Source organism: Hakea prostrata, chromosome 7 (genome assembly GCF_041222555.1).
Source record: "Hakea prostrata isolate BN-2017 chromosome 7, UWA_Hpros_2, whole genome shotgun sequence".
NCBI lineage: Eukaryota > Viridiplantae > Streptophyta > Magnoliopsida > Proteales > Proteaceae > Hakea > Hakea prostrata.
Window position 1 is genome coordinate 53,069,887 of NC_142606.1, and position 19,361 is coordinate 53,089,247.

A 19,361-nucleotide genomic window follows, 5' to 3' on the forward strand; every position below is an offset into this window, starting at 1 on the left:
AAGAATCAGTATATAAGATTTAGCTGCACTACAGATTTGATCTCATCTGCTCCTCTCATCCACGGATCTTATTGACTTCTCAGTTCTCTCATCCCTCCCGTTTGCTCGCTTTCTATGCCGCCACTATTTTCTATTGTTAGCCACGTTGCTGACTGGCATGAGTCTCCTTTATTTATATTTGCAAAATCTTAGCAAACCTTGTTTGTCCAGATTTCTCGTATCGCACTATGGAATTAGGTTAAACGGTTGCAAGCTCGGGTGCCGAGAGCTTCCTGAAATATTTTCTGAAGAATGATGCTTCACCAACAACGTCTTCACCAACGACGTCGCCTCCAACGAAACCTGAAAAAAATAAATAAATAAATTTGTAGCGGAACAGTGGGAGAAAAAAAATTGGCAGCACATCATGGAGGAGATGGATCGATAACCTTAACTGATACCATATTGTTAGGGGTAATCTGGTATTTGTACTATTCTTGGTCTTGAACCGAACCGGCTGGGTTCATTTGGTTCACAGCCTATTATGTAAAGGAGGCTGGGTTGGTTCAGGGGTATTGTATGCAATTCGTGTTTTTCATTTCTGGGTTTTCTCTCTGTTCTACGGGTTCTTCTTGGAGCTCTCTTGAAGCTTCGTTCATGGCGATGTGTTCGAAAGCTTGTAGCTATGGTTATCCCTAATGATTGAAGGAGGAACTAGAGGGCTTTTGATCGCTGGAGTGAGGCGAACACTCGATGGTCTTTTGGAGATCAGAGGTTGCTTATATCAGGTGTTTCGTATTCCTTTCTTTCTTCTTCTATGTCTGTAATCTCCCAAAATACTTAGTGGATTGGATTCATACTTGAATCCCGGAGAGTAGGCTATGCCGAACTCCGTAATCATGTCTTCGTCTTCTCTATTATCTTGAAATACCCTTGTATGTTCGGTCCACAAGAGATTAGGGCATGAGTTTTTGGATTACACGATCACAGATTGGCATCAGAGCCATCTCAGTCATGTTCCCTGCTTCATTTAGGTATTGTTAATGCATTTAAATCCTAAATTTGAAGGTTGCTTATACGATTAAGGTTGTCTCAGGTTACTTCTTAAATTCTTTATATTCTTTCGCTGCTTATACCTCTGATATATGAATAACAATTCGGTTCTTATAGTTTCCATTCAATTTTGTCATAATTGTTAATCTTATGAAATTGTTTTCATCTCATATGATATGAATGTGTTATGACTATGATTCGGTCCTATAAAATCTCTGTTAAAAGTATGTCATATAACTGTGGTATGCTCTATTAAGTTGATTATAACCTGTTGGGTGACAATCTGAGTATAGGTAGATAATTCTGATATGATTAGGGTTTAATTAATCTCATTTAATTTTGCATCTCTCATTATACTATCTGCTGTCTAACTTTCTTTGTTAATATTGATCTAATACTTGGTATGTATTGATCTGTGGTGTTAACATCTGATTATTAGGCTGCTGTAACTTGTATAAACTGAGATTATGTTTTTTGTGATTAATTAATATTGATTATTTAACACTTTGTTAGAATAATCTTTTATTTTTCAGAATTGATTAATCAGTATTGTGAATAGGATTCTTATATACCGATTAGTGTCTTGTACCGGGTTCAAAGTGGAGCCAAGTAAGGGTTTCGGTCTACAGGGGAGGATACACCTCCCAGGTGTGGTTAGTGTTATTACCACGGCTCTAGTAGAGCTGTAGGACTAGGGGGGACCCTAGCTACCTAAGTTTGGATACTCCTATGGGGGGTTCCAGGGTAGATATTGAGAAGTTTGATGGCACAGGGGACTTTGGGATTTGGAAGAGGAAGGTTCGAGCTTTAATGGCTCAGCAGAAGCTCCTAAGATCAATAGATGACCCAGATGCTTTCTTTGAAAGTATTGATCTAGTCTTGAGGACTGAAGTGATGGAGAATGCAATTGGTTGCATGCTCTGGAACATCACTGATGGGGTTATCAGGTGTCTTGATGATGAAGACAACACTCCTATTAAAGTTTGGAATAAGCTTGAGCAGATATACCAGAAAAAGAATCTAGGTAATAAAATTTATTTGAAGGAGAGGTTGTATGGGTTTAAGATGGACCCTACAATCACCCTTGACAAGAACCTAGATATATTTAAGAAGCTGATTCAAGACTTAGCCAATACAGGGGAAAAGACTAAATTGGAAAATCAGGACTTGTCTATTATCCTATTGAATTCATTACATAATGATTACCTTGTTGTTAAGAACTCAATCAAATATGCATGTCAAAACATTTCCCTAGAACAATTGATTGATGCCTTAAAGAATAGGGAGTCTGAACTATTGGCTTTTGGTAAGACTAAGGGCAGTGGGGAAAACCTGTTTGTAAAGGGCAAGGGCTCTTACAAACAAGGGAGACCAAAAGGAAAGGGAAAAGTAATTGAAAGCCATGAGACTAACAATAAGAATAATAATGGGAACAACAAGTCTGATACAAACCTCAAGAGATGCTTCTTTTGCAAGAAAGTAGGACACTTTAAGAAAAACTGTTTTGCATATAAGAGAAAAATGAAGGAATTGGAGACTTCCCATTCTGATATGCCTGGACCCAAGAATGGTCAAGCCAATGTCTATGAAGACATCAGTGAGGTGCTTACCATTTCTGAGGTTAGTAGGCAAGAAGGATGGATTTTAGATTCAGGTTGTACATATCACATGTGTCCACACATACACTGGTTTACACACTTGTCTGAGTTGAATAATGCCAAAGTTATGATGGGAAATGATGATTTATGTGATGTAGTTGGTATTGGTTCTGTTGAATTATTGAATCACAATAAATCTGTTTTCACCTTACATGATGTTAGATACATACCTGACTTAAAGAGAAACTTGATTTCAATTAGTAGCCTTGATAAGTCTTGGGTTTGTAACTTGTATCTCTCGGGGGTAGTCTTTCTGTATCTAAGGGATCTCATGTATGTTTAAAGGGCATTTCTCAGTCTGGTTTGTATGTTTTTGATGGTAGTACATTCCTAAATAATATCTCCAATACTTGTTGTCTGTCAAGTGAGTCAAATATCACTAGTGTGTGGCATGCTAGGCTAGGACACATAAGCAATAAAGGAATGCAAGCTCTAAGTAAACAAGGCCTGTTTGGCAAGGATGTCATTGATAACCTAGAGTTTTGTGAGTCATGTGTCTTAGGTAAGCAGCACCGGTTAAGCTTTGGAGCTGGGTCTCACTTATCTGGGAATATATTAGAATATGTACATGTTGATTTGTGGGGACCTGCTTCAATCTTGTCTTATGGTAGAAACTCTTATTTCTTATCCCTTGTTGATGACTATGCTAGGAAAGTGTGGATCTTCTTATTGAAGACCAAGGATGAAACTTTTGAAAAGTTCAAGTATTGGGTTGCTTTGGTAGAAAACTTGAGTGAAAGGAAAGTCAAAACATTAAGGACTGACAATGGATTAGAATTTGTTAATGAAATGTTTAATGGATTTTGTAATGACAAAGGGATTCAAAGGCATAGGACTGTTAAATACACCCCTCAGCAAAATGGCATTGCTGAAAGAATGAATAGGACAATTTTAAACAAGACTAGATGTATGCTCATCAGTTCAGGGGTACCTAAGGGTTTCTGGGGTGAAGCTGTTACAACAGCTGTTCACCTAATCAATAGGAGTCCCTCTATTACCTTAGGGTTTAAAACCCCTGAGGAAATGTGGTGGGGTAAACCTCCCAGTCTTAGTTACCTCAGGGTATTTGGGTGTGAATCCTTTGCTCATCAGAGCATTGGAAAATTAGAACCCGGGGAGTAAAAAGAGCATCTTTCTAGGGTATCCTGAGGGGGTGAAAGGATATAAGCTATGGGATAGGACTGTGCCTAGTGTGAAGACCTTTGTTAGTAGGGATGTTCTCTTTAGGGAGAGTGTGTTCCCTTGTCTTTCCATTGACAATACCAATTTGAATCCACTTGATCAAAGAATGACAGACTTCACTCAATTTGATTTAGGGCAGGCTGATGTTTTCTTAAGTCTTGCTCAGACTCTTGATTCTAGTATACCTAAAGTACCCTTGACTTCCCCTCAACCTAGCTCTGGTAATAAAGAGTCTGAGGTTGTAGTTTCTGAGATTGAGAGTGGGCCATTGCCCTCTCCTGAGACTTCCACTGGAGAGGTGGAAGAAGTTCCTGATCTGAGTAGTTACCAATTGGCTAGGGATAGAGTTAGGAGAGTGGTTAGGCCACCTAGAAGGTATGTAGCCAACTTTGCACATGAGACTGATATTTCTGTCTCTGATATTGGGTTAGAAGAACCTAGTTCCTATGAAGAAGCTTTGGGTTCCAAAGATAAAGATTTATGGGTTCAAGCCATTAATGATGAATTAGATTCATTAAATAAGAACCAGGTTTGGGAACTAGTTCAAAAGCCCAAGGATCAAAGGTTATTACCTTGTAAGTGGATATTTAAAATCAAGGATGATGGAATTGATAATTCCAAAAGATATAAGGCCAGACTTGTTGCAAAAGGTTTTGTTCAAAGAGAAGGGGTGGATTATGATGAAATTTTCTCTCCGGTTGCCAAGTATAAGACTATAAGGTTGTTGTTGTCCCTTGTTGCTCAGAACAAAATGACAATAGAGCAATTGGACGTGAAAACTACCTTTCTTCATGGCAATTTAGAAGAAAGGATATATATGCAACTACCTTTAGGCATCTCGGCAGCTGGAGATGAATCACAAGCTTGCTTGTTGAAGAAATCTCTCTATGGACTTAAACAGGCTCCTAGGCAATGGAATAAACGTTTTGACTCATTTGTGTTGAGTGTAGGGTTTAAGAAAAGTGTTTATGATAGTTGCCTATATTTTCTCATTTCAGATTCTATTGTGTTATATCTTATACTTTATGTTTATGATATATTGATTGCTTGTGTTGATTCTAGTCTTATTCAAGATGTTAAGAACAAGCTGAAATCTGAATTTGAGATGAAGGAACTTGGGACAGCCAAGAAAATTTTAGGGATTGAGATTCATAGGGATAAGGGGGAGGATACTATGTTCATTGGTCAGAGGTTATATTTATTGAAAGTGCTTGAGAAGTTTAACATGCTTGATTGTAAACATGTAAATGTTCCTTTAGCTGCACATTTTAAACTCTCAAATGATCATTGTCCTAAGAATAACTTTGAAAAAAGTGAAATGTCAAAGATCCCTTATTCTAGTCTTTTAGGTTCTCTTATGTATCTCATGATATGTACTAGACCTGATATTGCTCATGCTGTTAGTGTATTGAGTAGGTTTATGTCTAATCCTGGTAAAGAACATTGGCTTGCTCTCAAGTGGCTCTTAAGGTATTTGAAAGGTACTATACATAAAGGTTTAGTGTTCAAGTCCACACCTGGTGATCTTATTCTTGAAGGATATACTGACTCGGATTATGCTAGTAATGTAGATAACAGGAAATCATTATCTTCTTATTTCTTTCTGTTATCTGGTAATTGCATCGGTTGGAAGGTGCAACAACAGCCTATAGTTGCTTTGTCCACTACAGAGGCTGAGCTTGTTGTTGCATCTGAATGTGTTAAAGAAAGTATATGGTTGAATGGTTTGTTATGTGAACTTGGTATTTTGAAGATTAAACCTGTTGTCTTTATTGATAACCAGAGTGCTATCTTCTTATGTAAGAATCCTGTTTATCATGATAGAACCAAACATATAGACATTAAATACTTTTTTCTCAAGGATAAAATAACTGATGGTTCACTTTTAGTTGAAAAGGTAAGTACTGAGCATAATCCTGCAGACTGTGGTACTAAGTCATTGCCTCTTTCTAAATTTCTACATTGTCTTGATTTGTTGGGAATTGGTGATGTTGTTTTTTAGTACATATGTTCTGTAAGTTTTGAGTTGTATATTACTTGTTTTTTGGATTGTGGTGTGTGTCTTGTGGTTATTTGTTTGTTTATCAGGTTTTGCATTTGTTGCAGTTTTAGGGGAGATGCTGCCCAAATTTTTATAACTCTTATTTTGTTTATCTCAGTTTTGAGATATATGCCTGGTGTGTGCATGTGTGCTCTTCATAGTTATATGAGTGAGTTATGAGTTATGAGTTATGTTTAGGGTTTTCTCTACCTGGTGCAGTCTGTTGCATGGTATATCTGCATGGAGTCATTAGTGTTGCATGGTTAGTGTGTCTAGGTATTTTGCATATTTTATTTGCTTTGTACTATGTTTTTTCTTTTGTCTTGTGTGTGCAGGTATACGTGGATGATGACGGTCGCATCCAACTCACTATAGTTATTTTTTTGGGGAATACAGATTAAGGGGGAGATTGTTAGGGGTAATCTGGTATTTGTACTGTTTTTGGTCTTGAACCGAACCGGCTGGGTTCATTTGGTTCACAGCCTATTGTATTAAGGAGGCTGGGTTGGTTCAGGGGTTAGTGTGCAAAATCGTTTTTCACTTTCTGAGATTTCTCTCTCTGTTCTACGGGTTCTTCTTGGAGCTCTCTTGAAGCTTCGTTCATGGCGATGTGTTCGAGAGCTTGTAGCTATGGTTATCCCTGGTGATTGAAGGAGGAAACATAGGGCTTTTGATCGCTGGAGTGAGGCGAACACTCGATGGTCTTTTGGAGATCAGAGGTTGCTTATATCAGGTGTTTCGTATTCCTTTCTTTCTTCTTCTAGATCTGTAATCTCCCAAAATACTTAGTGGATTGGATTCATACCTGAATCCCGGAGAGTAGGCTATGCCGAACTCCGTAATCATGTCTTCGTCTTCTCTATTGTCTTGAAATACCCTTGTATGTTCGGTCCACAAGAGATTAGGGCATGAGTTTTTGGATTACACGATCACACATATTAATTGTATAATCAAGAAAAAATATATAAGATCTAGAAAGAACAAGAGGAGATAATGTGGTTCGGCCAGAGGCCTACGTCCACGGGAGAAAGGAGGCTGCTTTAGTTTTCATTAATTTTAGGGTTTTACAATGATTCACAATTTGTAGGTTTATTTCCACCGCCTTACCCTCTTTACCTGGGTACGAGTTATGACCCGACCCAATACAATTTAACAACTATAGGAAAGCAGCAATCACTTGTAATTGATAGTAACACTGAAGAAACGGTCAAAGTTAGAAAAATTGAACGAAAGTATAGAAGTTTCTTTAAATCTGTGGCGCAACAAGATGGGTGTCTGATCGGGTCTGATATAACATGGACATCCTAGCCAAACACTTCTAGACATGCCCTAGGTATGTCAACCAATAATCAGGGAAAGCGCCAGGGGGCACCATAGGAAAATGTCCCATACCACCTCCACTGGTGTCCAAAGGTAGGAACATCAAAAGGGCTTTCCCCATTCCCCAATCACATTCCCAATCATTCATTCATAAGCACAATTGTTAGTACAACATATAATCATTCATAATTGAAATAACAATTGAATAATAAGAACAAGTACTATTGTAATTGAAGAACTACAGCAGCCATATGATTATAAGAAACTAATTACAGTATTTATATGATCATGTAATTCTAAAACAAATACAAGTAGACATGCATATTAGGTTATTAGAGATCAACCATCCTTACTTTAAGTAATCTTTAAAGGATTCCATAGAATTAATGAGGAAGAGGTCCAAGACTAACAATTATAACCTAAACAAGCATATGATAATGATTAGGAATAAGACCTAGAAGATTAGAAGTCAAAAGGAAGCAAGCCGAGCAGTTTTGAGGCTACTACCTATGTTGGTTGATTGGTTGGTCTACTGCCCCAATCGACCAATGGGACAATACGGGGCTGCAAACCCTAATTTGATCACAACTTCTTCGTTTGAAGTCCGATTGGTCCAAAATTCAAAATGGAGCTTCCTAGAACATATTATGACTATCCAAGAAGGTCAAAGTATCAAGTCATGGTCAAAAGATAGGTTCTTGATTGAGTCATAAGGATTAGGGTTTCATCACATATACTAACCATGGATCTCATGGAAAGGCTCGGGTGAATAAAGATTCACCCTAGGGAATAAAAGTGTACGAAACCATTTCTTAGGAAAGCTTTGGGGATGACCCAATAATTAGCAAAGGATTAGGGTTTCAATTAAATATCCTTTCATGAAGGTTTCCCTAGATTGGTTCTCAAAATTACTCAAGGTAGGCTCACAGAGGGTAAGGGAAACATAGGATTAGTATTTCAAAATCAAGAATGGCATTGGGAAGGGACTATTAGAAAAATAGAGACATTACCAAGTTCGTTATTCTCTCATGGGGTTACCCAAGGGCTTCTTCCCACAGTCAACCACTTGATAGATTCCCTAGGTAGGTGATGGGTGTCGAATCCACCAAAGATAATCCTTCTCTCAACTAAATTTTTATTAGTAGTGAGTAGGGTCGAATCCACAGAGATTGGTGAAGATTTATTCCTTGATAAAAATTGGAGGGTTTTGAATCAACAAACTAAATAAAAATAAACGAATGCAGTAGTTAATAAGAAAATCAGAATAATAAAAACTTTCAATCAAGATTTAACTTCAGCATTGATTCTCTCAATAGATCATTGACTTAAAAATAAAAACTTTAATTTTGGGTAAATTGGTTATGGTCATTGAGGGTCAGTCCTCTAACAACCAAATATTTCCCTACTTTATCGATAACCTTCGGATTCGACTTTTGAGTTATTCCCTAATTAATAAACATAACCTTCGGATCTGTCCTTTGAGTTATATCTATTAATCGCATAAAAAATTGAAAGACCCAATCCCTAATCAATAAACCCGGAAAAGCCTTGTTTATTTAAATTAGGATATACATTCTCATAGCAAACTCTCCAGGGCATTGATTACTCATTCGATGATGCTATTTGTCACTTATATAAGAATAATAACTAATTATTTTAATTGACTAAGTATTGTATTAATCATAAAACAACAGGCCTCTTGTCTAAGGATTAATACAAATAACATAATAAACATGGAAAACGCATAAATACCTGACAATTAAAGAAAACTAATAATCTGAAGTCTCACAATTGGCGAAAATCAAACTTCCATTAATCTTGATCGAAAGATGGAATTAGCTAGACATGGAAAAGAAGAATAAAGAAATGAAAATATAAAACATTGTGCCGTTCTTCCTTAGAACCGTGGCTTCCTCTTGTTGTAACTTGTGATCTCCAATCCCTGAAAATGCATTCCTTCTTATAGAGGATTCCTATTAATTCTGCATTCTTTCCAATTTTGTCATTTCTATTGTTCGTTTTAGCAATGCAATTCTTCCCAATTCAATTGTTTCCTTTCTTTCTCGTTGCCCATTTGATTGTTTCCATCTTCCTCCTTGCCAATGCAATGGTTTCTAATTTAGTCACTTTCCAATTCAGCTTCTTCCTTAGATGTCTGATCACAAGATAGAACGAAATATTTGCTTGTTGAATTAAGAAATTTCACGAAAATCCTTTTGATTTGGACAAAATCAAATCTCTAGCTTTGGACATAATCAAATCCTCCATCTTAATTTGGGCATGATTCTTTGATTTGATTTAAAAATGTGCCAATATGGTTTTAACCATTCTTTTTATGGATTTGATATCTAAATGCTATAATATGTCCATATCCAAATAAAACAACCAATTAGTCTCATTAAAATACAAAGGATTTGATATAATATTAATGCAATTAAGTGACCTATCAGTAGGAAAGGAAAGGGATTCACCCAACCAATCATGGGGATCCAAGGAAAGGTTGTAACACTGATGTGAGACCTTTCCCACAATCACCAACTTTGGTAGGAAAACAATAACAAGGGAGTAGTCAAAAACTCAAGTAAAATCAAGAAACAAGAATATCAAGAAACAAGAACATCAAGAAACAAGAATATCATCATATGGTTTCAAGAACTTCAAGAACATAGAGTGAATTGGGGAATTCACTCAAAGAAATAAAGAATAGTCAAGAATTAAGAAACAAGAACATCACCATATGGTTTCAAGAACTTCAAGAACATAGAATGAATTGGGGAATTCACTCTAAGAAAAAAAGAAAGAATAGTCAAGAATCAATAAACAAGAACATCACCATATGGTTTCAAGAACTTCAAGAACATAGAGTGAATTGGGAGAATTCACTCTAAGAAAGAAATAATAGTATTTTAAAATCAAGAACGGTATTGAGTTGGGTCTAACAATGAGGTAAAACAAGGTTTTACATAAAGTGAAAGGAAACAAATTCTAATCTTACAATTAGGGTTTTACCAACTAGAATCCATGTATCCCACGGGAAGATTAGGGAGAATAAAGATTCATCCTAGGGAAAACAAGAGTAGAAATACATAATCAAGAAAAATGTTGGGTAGGGTCTAACAATTAATAAAAGATTAGGGTTTCCTAATTTGGTTACCTCTCATGAGAGTACCCAATTTTGACTCTCACAAAATCACCCTCTTTTTGGTTCACAGAGGATGGGGGAGTGAGGGAATCAACCTAACAATCATGGGGATAGAAAGAAAGGTTGTAGCACTGATGTGAGACCTTTCCCAAAATCACCAAGATTAGTAGAAAGCAAAGAAGGTGTAATCAAGATCTTAGGGAAAGTCAAATTTAAGAATCATCACCATATGGCTTGAAGAACATAGAGTGAATTGGGGAATTCACTCTAGGGCTAAAAGAATTAGAGAAGAGGCCATTACAGTAGTGTAATACCTTTCTCATGGTCAAAAGATCAGAAGAATAGAAGAAAGAACAAATCAAAGAAGAAACGAATCGATTACTAACCTTTTAGAAGAAGAACCGATGAAGAAACTTGAATGGATGCTTGAGAATCATCCTTGGCTTTGGAGGAGAGGTTCTAGGGTTCTTCCCACATTCTTCAGAGGCTTAGAACTGATTGTGAGTGAAAAACATGGAGTTCCCCTCTTTAAATAGCATAAAGAGTCAAAAAATACAAGGATTTCACCAAACTACCCCTGTTGGTTGATTGGTTGTCAAGGAGGAGGTTCTAAGGTCCTTCCCATGTTCTCTAGAGGCTTAGAAACATAATGGGGCTGATCACCACAAAATTCCAATAAATAGATCTTCAAAACCATAAAAAAATAGAGTTTCACCAAACTGCCCCTGCCTAAGCAGCTTGCCCAAAAATAGGGATTTAATAGGCCTAACTTCAAAAATTTTGGATGAGCTTCTTTCAACACATCTAATCATTTACCTAGCTATTTTTGGATGGAGGGATGTCTTCAAACCAGGTCCAACTAGGCTTTAGGCCCATCAACCAAGTTCTTCTTCACAAATAAGTAGTCCAACTCCAAATCAAGTAAGGTTTCAATAAGGAAGCACCATCATCAATATCCATGGATTTTGGGTCAAACACCATGTCTTCTATTGAGATGGCCCACAAAAACTTCTTTCTTCATTTTGGGTCTTTGGATCTACACTAAGGGAGAGGTCTGACTTGACTTCCTAGGATCTTCCAAGGATAACAACATGGTACTTAAGGTCCAACTTCAAGGTCAAACATTAAACAAGCCCTTCTTCACCCAAAATAGATAAGGTGTCCTAGCTAAGGTTGGGCTAGATTTCACAATAATTACATAACAGTATCAACCATCATCATGTACTTAAGCATTCAATATTTCATAGCAATTGGAATATGTCTAATCACAATTCACAATACATGATTAACCATAACTAATATGAACATACTGTTACAACAAGTTACAAGATTACAAATGCATTCAAAGTTTTAGTAAATCATCATAGTTCAAGTCAATATATATATATATATATATGTGTGTGTGTGTGTGTGTGTGTGTGTAAGAATGTATCCCTTACCTGTCAAAGTCTAAAATATAATTAAAGTGCAGTTAGACCTCACCCATAACAATTCCAGAGAGCTTAAAAAATCACCTAGCATAGTGTTTACAAAGTCATATTAAGGACAGAAGTCAAATAGAGCAACAACCAACCTAACTGGGCTACTGGGCCACTGTGACCCAGTCGGTCGCTTATGGTGGTTGGTTGGGCCAATCAACCGCCCTGAGTGACCTCCCCTAATTCAGGCAAAAACTCAAGTCCAAAATTCTGACTTTCGATCTCCCAAATTTAATTCAATTTTGGAATGATCTAAATCCAAATCTCGACCTTATTAAGTTAACAACCTAGATACAACTAGAATCCACAACAATTAATGGTTTAGTAATCACATCATCTCCTTTAATTAAATCAATCCTTTATTCGAATGCAAGGATCCGTTTTCGGATATGATCCAATCAAGATCATTGATGGAATGATCATAACCATCACAATTAACCATCCACAAAATTATGGGGAAAGAATCCACACAACTTTAAGAGAAGAAAGTAGATAAAGAGGATGTGAGATCATCTTACCACCAATTGACTTGCTAAAAGGATCGCGGATTGAAGCTTCTTTGTGAATCACTTGTTCCTCACCTTCCAACACTTGCTCTCTGCCTCCTAACTGTCCACAACAGCAATCCCGAATATAATAATAAGAGAATAAGTCAAGGTTGCCTATTTATAGTAGACTGAAGAAAAATAGGGTTTAATTCCCACAAACAATCCTGGTTAGTCGCTTGGGGCGGTTGGTTGATCAATCAATTGCCTTAAGCAACCGCCCCTAGTACTTTTCAATACTTGAATGCTTTGCTCAACCGCTTGATCCCCAACACAAACCTAACCCTAATCAACATGTGGGGATATTCTTACCTTGATCCCGAACATCTTCAATCTGAACTTGACTCCGACTGGTGATCGACTTTTCTAGTCCATCATGGTTTTCAATGGATCTCTTTCGAGTTCCCAAAATGACTAGTTCTTCATCAACATAATCCAAATCCATGGACTAATGGTATGGATCATGGGCTTCAATCCAGATTGTCCACAACTTATTTCAAGTGGACCTTCAGGTACTCAAACCTGCAATACGGATCCTGGGTTAGAAATACAAGGGTTGTTATAGTTAAGGTCCTTTTGGCTTTGGCCGCTTCTTGTGGGTGGTAGCCCCTTCACCAAATGGACGTTAATAACATTTTTTTGCATGGTGACCTTAATGAAGAGGTACATATGACCTTACCCCTTGGATATCATCGCAAGGGGGAGGAGTCACTAGTTTGCCGCCTCCACAAATCTTTTTATGGTCTTAAACAAGCATCTTGTCAATGGTACTCAAAGTTCTCTACAACCTTATGTGTTCATAGATTTTGCCATTCTATTGCAGATCATTCTCTTTTCATCCTCCATAAAGGGACTTTAATAGTATTCATCCTATTATATGTTGATGCCATAGTCATCACTGGGTTTGATGCAACCTTGATACACGATGTCCAAGAGATGCTTCACCGTCAATTTCATATTAAAGATCTTAGTCAACTTAAATATTTTTTGGGAATTGAAGTTACTTGCTCCCATCAGGGATTGTTTGTAATATGCAGCCCTATTCTAACCTTGACCCTGACCCGGATCCACTGTTGTATTCAGGTCCGAAGACTCAAAACTGTGGAAGAAGAGATAATGGACCATTCTGATTGATGATCATGATTCGGAGACTGAGCCCATAGACATTGACAATGATACCCCTTGCTTAAATGCATTGTTAGTGTTTAAGGAAAGTCTACGCATCGGAGAAGATTAATATAGTTGATGTACCAAATGACCTCCTGTACACAATCCGAAGGTATTCCCCGAGACTAGACTTGAATTGTAGAAGAAAACCTCACTCAAATTGACCTTGTGTAGCCTTTCAAATCCCTACTTGAAGTTGCTGTTCTAAACCTTAGTCTTCTGCTAGAAATATTTTGGTCGATCCTTTTGGTCGATACCATCGACCAAGGACCATCGACCAAAATATCCCAGTCTGCCAAGTTAATGATTCCATGGAATATTCCTTTTCTATTTATTATAACCTCGAGCCTTGAGCCCTATTGCAATCATTTTCTCACCTGAAAACGTGGGGAGAGCTTCCCAAAGCAGCTCCTTGGCTAATGTGAAGGGCACCTCATCAAAAACTCTTTGTTTATCATTGATTCTTGTCTTCATCTTCCACACTAAGGTATGAATCATCATTCCACTCTCTACCCTACCATTTTCTACTCTTTTCTATTGCCACCTTGCTGATGAGACATTGGGAATGGTGCTGCAACCTTGCAACCACCACTCCAAGTGTCTACTCGTGTTCAATCCATGATTTCCTTAACTATTCATTGATGCTATGCTTCTATCTCATGCCTAGCATATGTATTCTATGATTTATCTATTAACATCATGCCATTTGGTACCAAACTAAGTTATAGGATGTATTATGTTCATGTTTAACATTGTCATATGATTCCAATCGAATTTCTATTAGTTCCCCTAACTATTACATGCCATTCCTCATCAATGCAATCAATTCCAACTCATGCCATGATATTTATCACTTTAACTTGATAGCTCAAATTGGGGCTTTTTGTTTAGACCATTGGATTGGGTAAATTTCTTGATTTATAGTGTCCTACTACTATTGTTAAGTATACCTCCAAGTTTCAGATTGATCCAATCACCGGAAAACTCATTTCGGATGAAAACCCCCAAAATCCACATTTCTGTCTCGAAGGAAATTTTGGTCGATCCTTTTGGTCGATACCATCGACCAAAATGTTGGCAGACAACAATCTTGGCCAATTTTGATCCAATTAACATCCGATCTTCCCGACTTCTTTTCTAACTTATTATTGATGTTTGTTTAGGGCCTTAACAATTCTATTGGACTATTCTTGGTATTCTCAATTCATCATCAATTCATCCAAGGTAAGGATGGTTATCTCCATAAACATATAAGTCATCAAATATTGAATTGTGTTTTATTTAAAGAATGAAATCTCTTGATTTTCTTTTAATCATTATAAGACTGTTACATATGTGTTAGAACAGTAGTATTTAAATCTTTATACTCTTGTTGTATTACTTTATCATTTTGATTTGCTTATGTTTATAATGATTCGTTTCAATATCATGATTTGATTACTATTATGGATATGCATTCGATGCATGAGAAATGATGAGATTGAATATGTGATTGCTACGTATGACTTGGGATTGGGGTGTCCCGACATCTGTCCTGGGCACGGAGGGAATAGTATGGGATGTTCTCCGATGGTGCCTATCGACACTCTCCCGGGTTATTGGATGACATACATAGGACTGTCTAGTTGGGTGGCTAGGTTTATCCTTGTCGTGTAGACCCGAATCGAAGGGCATGAGACCAACAACCCGTGGTGTATGGTTGGATGCCCTAGGCCGTAACCAATCCAGAGGGGACATAAACCATGCTACGGATACCTGAAAGGGGCCATTTATTGGTAGAGTTGCATATGGATAGACTTGGGCTCACGGGCGCCAAGACCGGTAACCAATCCGTGAGAGGACGTGAGAGCTTCCCGTTTACTATATGTGGATGACCAATAGGGTTGATGAGTCCGAAATGGGATTTGGACTCTAGTGTGAAAGATACCAGAAAGGATTGCCGCGAATGGACGTATCTGAATCACTTGACCACGAGTAGATGACTTGCATGGGCTAGGCTACGTGACATGCGCAAGACTTGACCAAATGGTGATTGAGAGAGCGACCATCCCACCACGTTTTATACTACCGATCTTCCCCGGGCATTCCCAAGATATGGAAATGGGAGAGTGACTGACGACCCGGAGAAGTACGGTGCTATAACTTAAAGCATGTTTATCCTAGAGACTAGCATTCATAGAGTTAGACTCATATTTGCATCATATGTTCCATATCGCATTGCATTATAATATGTTCGAATGTGTATGATTTCTAATTATGGAATAATTCCTGGAGTTCTTGAACTCATTCCTTTATGCAAATGTTTTAGATTATCTTACAGTACCGAGGACTACCGGCACCTCCTAGGCGACTATGATCCACAACACCCCCAGTGCGGCGAGTCCGATATAGCCGAGGAGGATTACCACCGCAAACCCGTGGGAGTCCTTGTTTAATCGACTGTTGAGGAGATTACTATTAGTATAGAAGAAACCCAGCTAGTGCCCCATTCCCGGTGTGTTTATGGAGTATACGGGCTGTAATTAACATGTATTTGGATTCTTTGGTGATACCTGGACATGTACTTAACTACTTACCCGCCGAGAGGTGTACCACACTCTTCACCGATATGATTTACCACATGATATTATCATCTTCCGCACTCATATATATTTAATCCTACTTATACATATTGTTTAGTATTAATTGTTTTACCATTGATTATTACTGTTCATGATTTTGTTATCGGTATGTGGGAGGCATGGACCCAGATCATTGATCCTTGGACCTGGATCACATCCGGTATTCCAAATGGTACCGGGTGGATGTGACATTGTTTCTTTGCCAAAGCAAATATGCTCTAGATATTTTAGTTGGTTCTAGTTACACCATTGCACGCCCGCTAACACACCCATTTAGTTAAACTTGAAGCTTTATACTGATATTGGTGATCCTTTAGATGATGTTTCGCACTAAAGTTAGTGTACACCGGTACCCAGGCAACGAGAGTGGATCCAGCCCGAAGATGGTAGAGTAACAACCCCCCAGAACAAAACAAACAGAACAATAATAATAAAAGTGGAAGATAAACATAGATCCAAATAAGGAAAGAATGAACAATATAAACGAGTACAGATATAGTGGGAAAGGATAAGTAAAGGAGGCAAACCCCACCAACGGAAAAGTAGTTCTAAAAGAGAATAAGCAGAGAACAACCCAAGCGGACAATGGGTAACTAAATGTTCTCAACTTATAGACAACATCCCTATGTAAAACCAAAAGACAAGGGACAAGGTGGACTAAGCAGAGGAGCAAACCACGGGGACGAGGTAATGTGTAACGAACACCGGAGAAGTCCGGCCCATAGGGGGCATAATATAGACGAGAATAGTCTAACAAACATGTACAATAAAGCAATGAGTTTCAAAGAAACGAAGGCGATTAAATCCATAATAACATAAATGGGGATTTGAACAAACATAAAGCAATATGGATGAGACAAACAATGAATGAAGAACAACCATAGCGGCCAGGGAGACATGCTAAGTCATAGCACGTACTTCTTTAGGAAAGTCCAACACCACACGGGGTAATGGGGATCCCGGGACAATGGGGGGGAAGGTCACCACTCCCACATCACCATGGTCAAGTATCGGGATGTCGGGTAAGCAGCAAAGAGTCTTCACAGTACAGGAGGAAGAGGGACGGTATCACACAGAGTAAGAACGGACATCAACCCACGGTCATCACATATGGTAAACGGAGCCGCCCTCACGGGTTGGAGGTCTAAGGGGAGCCAAGTTATCAAGAACCCACAAAAAGGCCCCACAATGGATGCCTCTCACGGGTTGGTTACGGTCTTGAGCCATGAATCCCATGCTAAGGGGGGTCTCAAACCGATTAGGGTGACATAACGGGACATCCAGCAACACACTAGAAGTCCTAGATATGTCATAACGTTTAGGAAGGTGTCCAGAGGGCATCTCGGAAACATCCCATAATATTCCGTAGTAGTCCAAGGACATAAGTGTCAAAAGGACACCTCTCCTTCAAACCATACTTAAGCATACACAGCATCAATTCATATCATCACATATATGGTAACTTCATATATGGATAGAAATCAATAACTACAATCAATTTGTATATAATTGGTAAGTAAATCATACATGAGTCAATTCCATATGAATAAGTAATGCTACTGATATCAAGACAGTACCACAGTAGTATGACATTATAAGAATCTAATTAAAGAAATAACTTAACAAGATTCAAATATAGAAACTAAGATATGCAATTTATGTTGTTAAAGAAGTAACCATCCTTACCTTTTATAACTGCAAAGGAATCCTAAGAAATCAAGTAAGATCTTGACAAACTTGAGAAGAAGGTCCTAAACAAGTGCATACAACATATTAGGAAAGATCCCTAACATAAAAGATACCAAAACATCCAAAACAGACCAACTGGAGTCCTGTACTCATTGGTCAAGTGGATTGGTGATGGTCCGGGACAAAGAAATGAGAGAGAGCCTATAAAATCGAGTTTTGAGATATAAAATCGAATTTGGTGGTTCAAAAGGGTACTAATCAAGGGGTAAACTACATTAGTAGTATCCTAACATATAGGGGATCTCAAAACACTAATCAAATCAAGTCATCAAGATCCAAATTAGGAAACAAAAAGTTACCATAATTAGATCAATCATGGTTCTTGAAGAATTCAAGATAGAAATCAAAGACAAGAACAATAGGAGAATGAATCATTGATTCAGGTAAAGGTATCATGAAAAGCATACTTAGATCTTCAAGAAAATAGACCTAAGAGCATAAATCTAAATAAGGAAACAAAACCTACATATATGTAACTATCATGATTCATGAAGAAAACATGATGATAGATCATGGATCATGAAAAGAAAACACAGAATTGACTACTAACATGATCAATATAGAAGATACAAGGAGATCGGATTCAAATCAAAAGTTAAACAAAGACTAGATCATGGTTTGATCATGATTCCTTCAAAAGCTTGCAATGATCATGGTTAAGATCATTGTTTTAGCCATTAATCCTTAGGATGATCATGAGAGACAAGTCCGAGAGATGTTTGCAAGAGAGAATGAGCATCTCCTCTCTGTCTCAACTCAAAAAGGAAAGAAAAACAGAGATGGAGGAGAAGAAGAGAGTGTAGACATACCTTTGATGCAAAAGGAAGAGTTTTGACGAGGATCCGTCAAGAAAGTCACCAAGGATGCAAGGGAGATGACTTGCAGAGGTCTTTGGTTCGTTCCAAAGAGTTTGGAGGCAGCAAATACGAAGTAGACTCGAGATTGGACTTAAATAGAGCAAGCAATACCTAATTGCCAAAGACAACACCCATTGGTGAGTGGAGGATGGTCGATGGTAGTGACAATGCGATAGCAATTCCAAAACGAGGGAATTGAAGACCCAGATCAAATCCAGTCCTAAAGGGGTTTTGCAAACATATCAAGTGACTTACCTAATAGCTAGAAATGCTTTCAAACCATGATAGAGAGCACTCCAAGTCCATCAACTAATCCGATCTTCATCGAGATTCAGGTTCCATAAATAGAACTTCATCATCAACTCTCATGGATTCAAAGCCAGACAACAAGTCCTCCAGGGATGGCCCAAAGTGACTTCTTACTTTACTTGGGTCATTGGACCTACAAATAACAAGGTTTCGGGTCAAGGTTAGGGCTGGGTTTTACATTCTCCCCCCCCTTTAAAGAAATTTCGTCCTCGAAATTGAAAGCGTACCTGTGCTTCCAAAGAGGTAAGGAAACTTCTCCT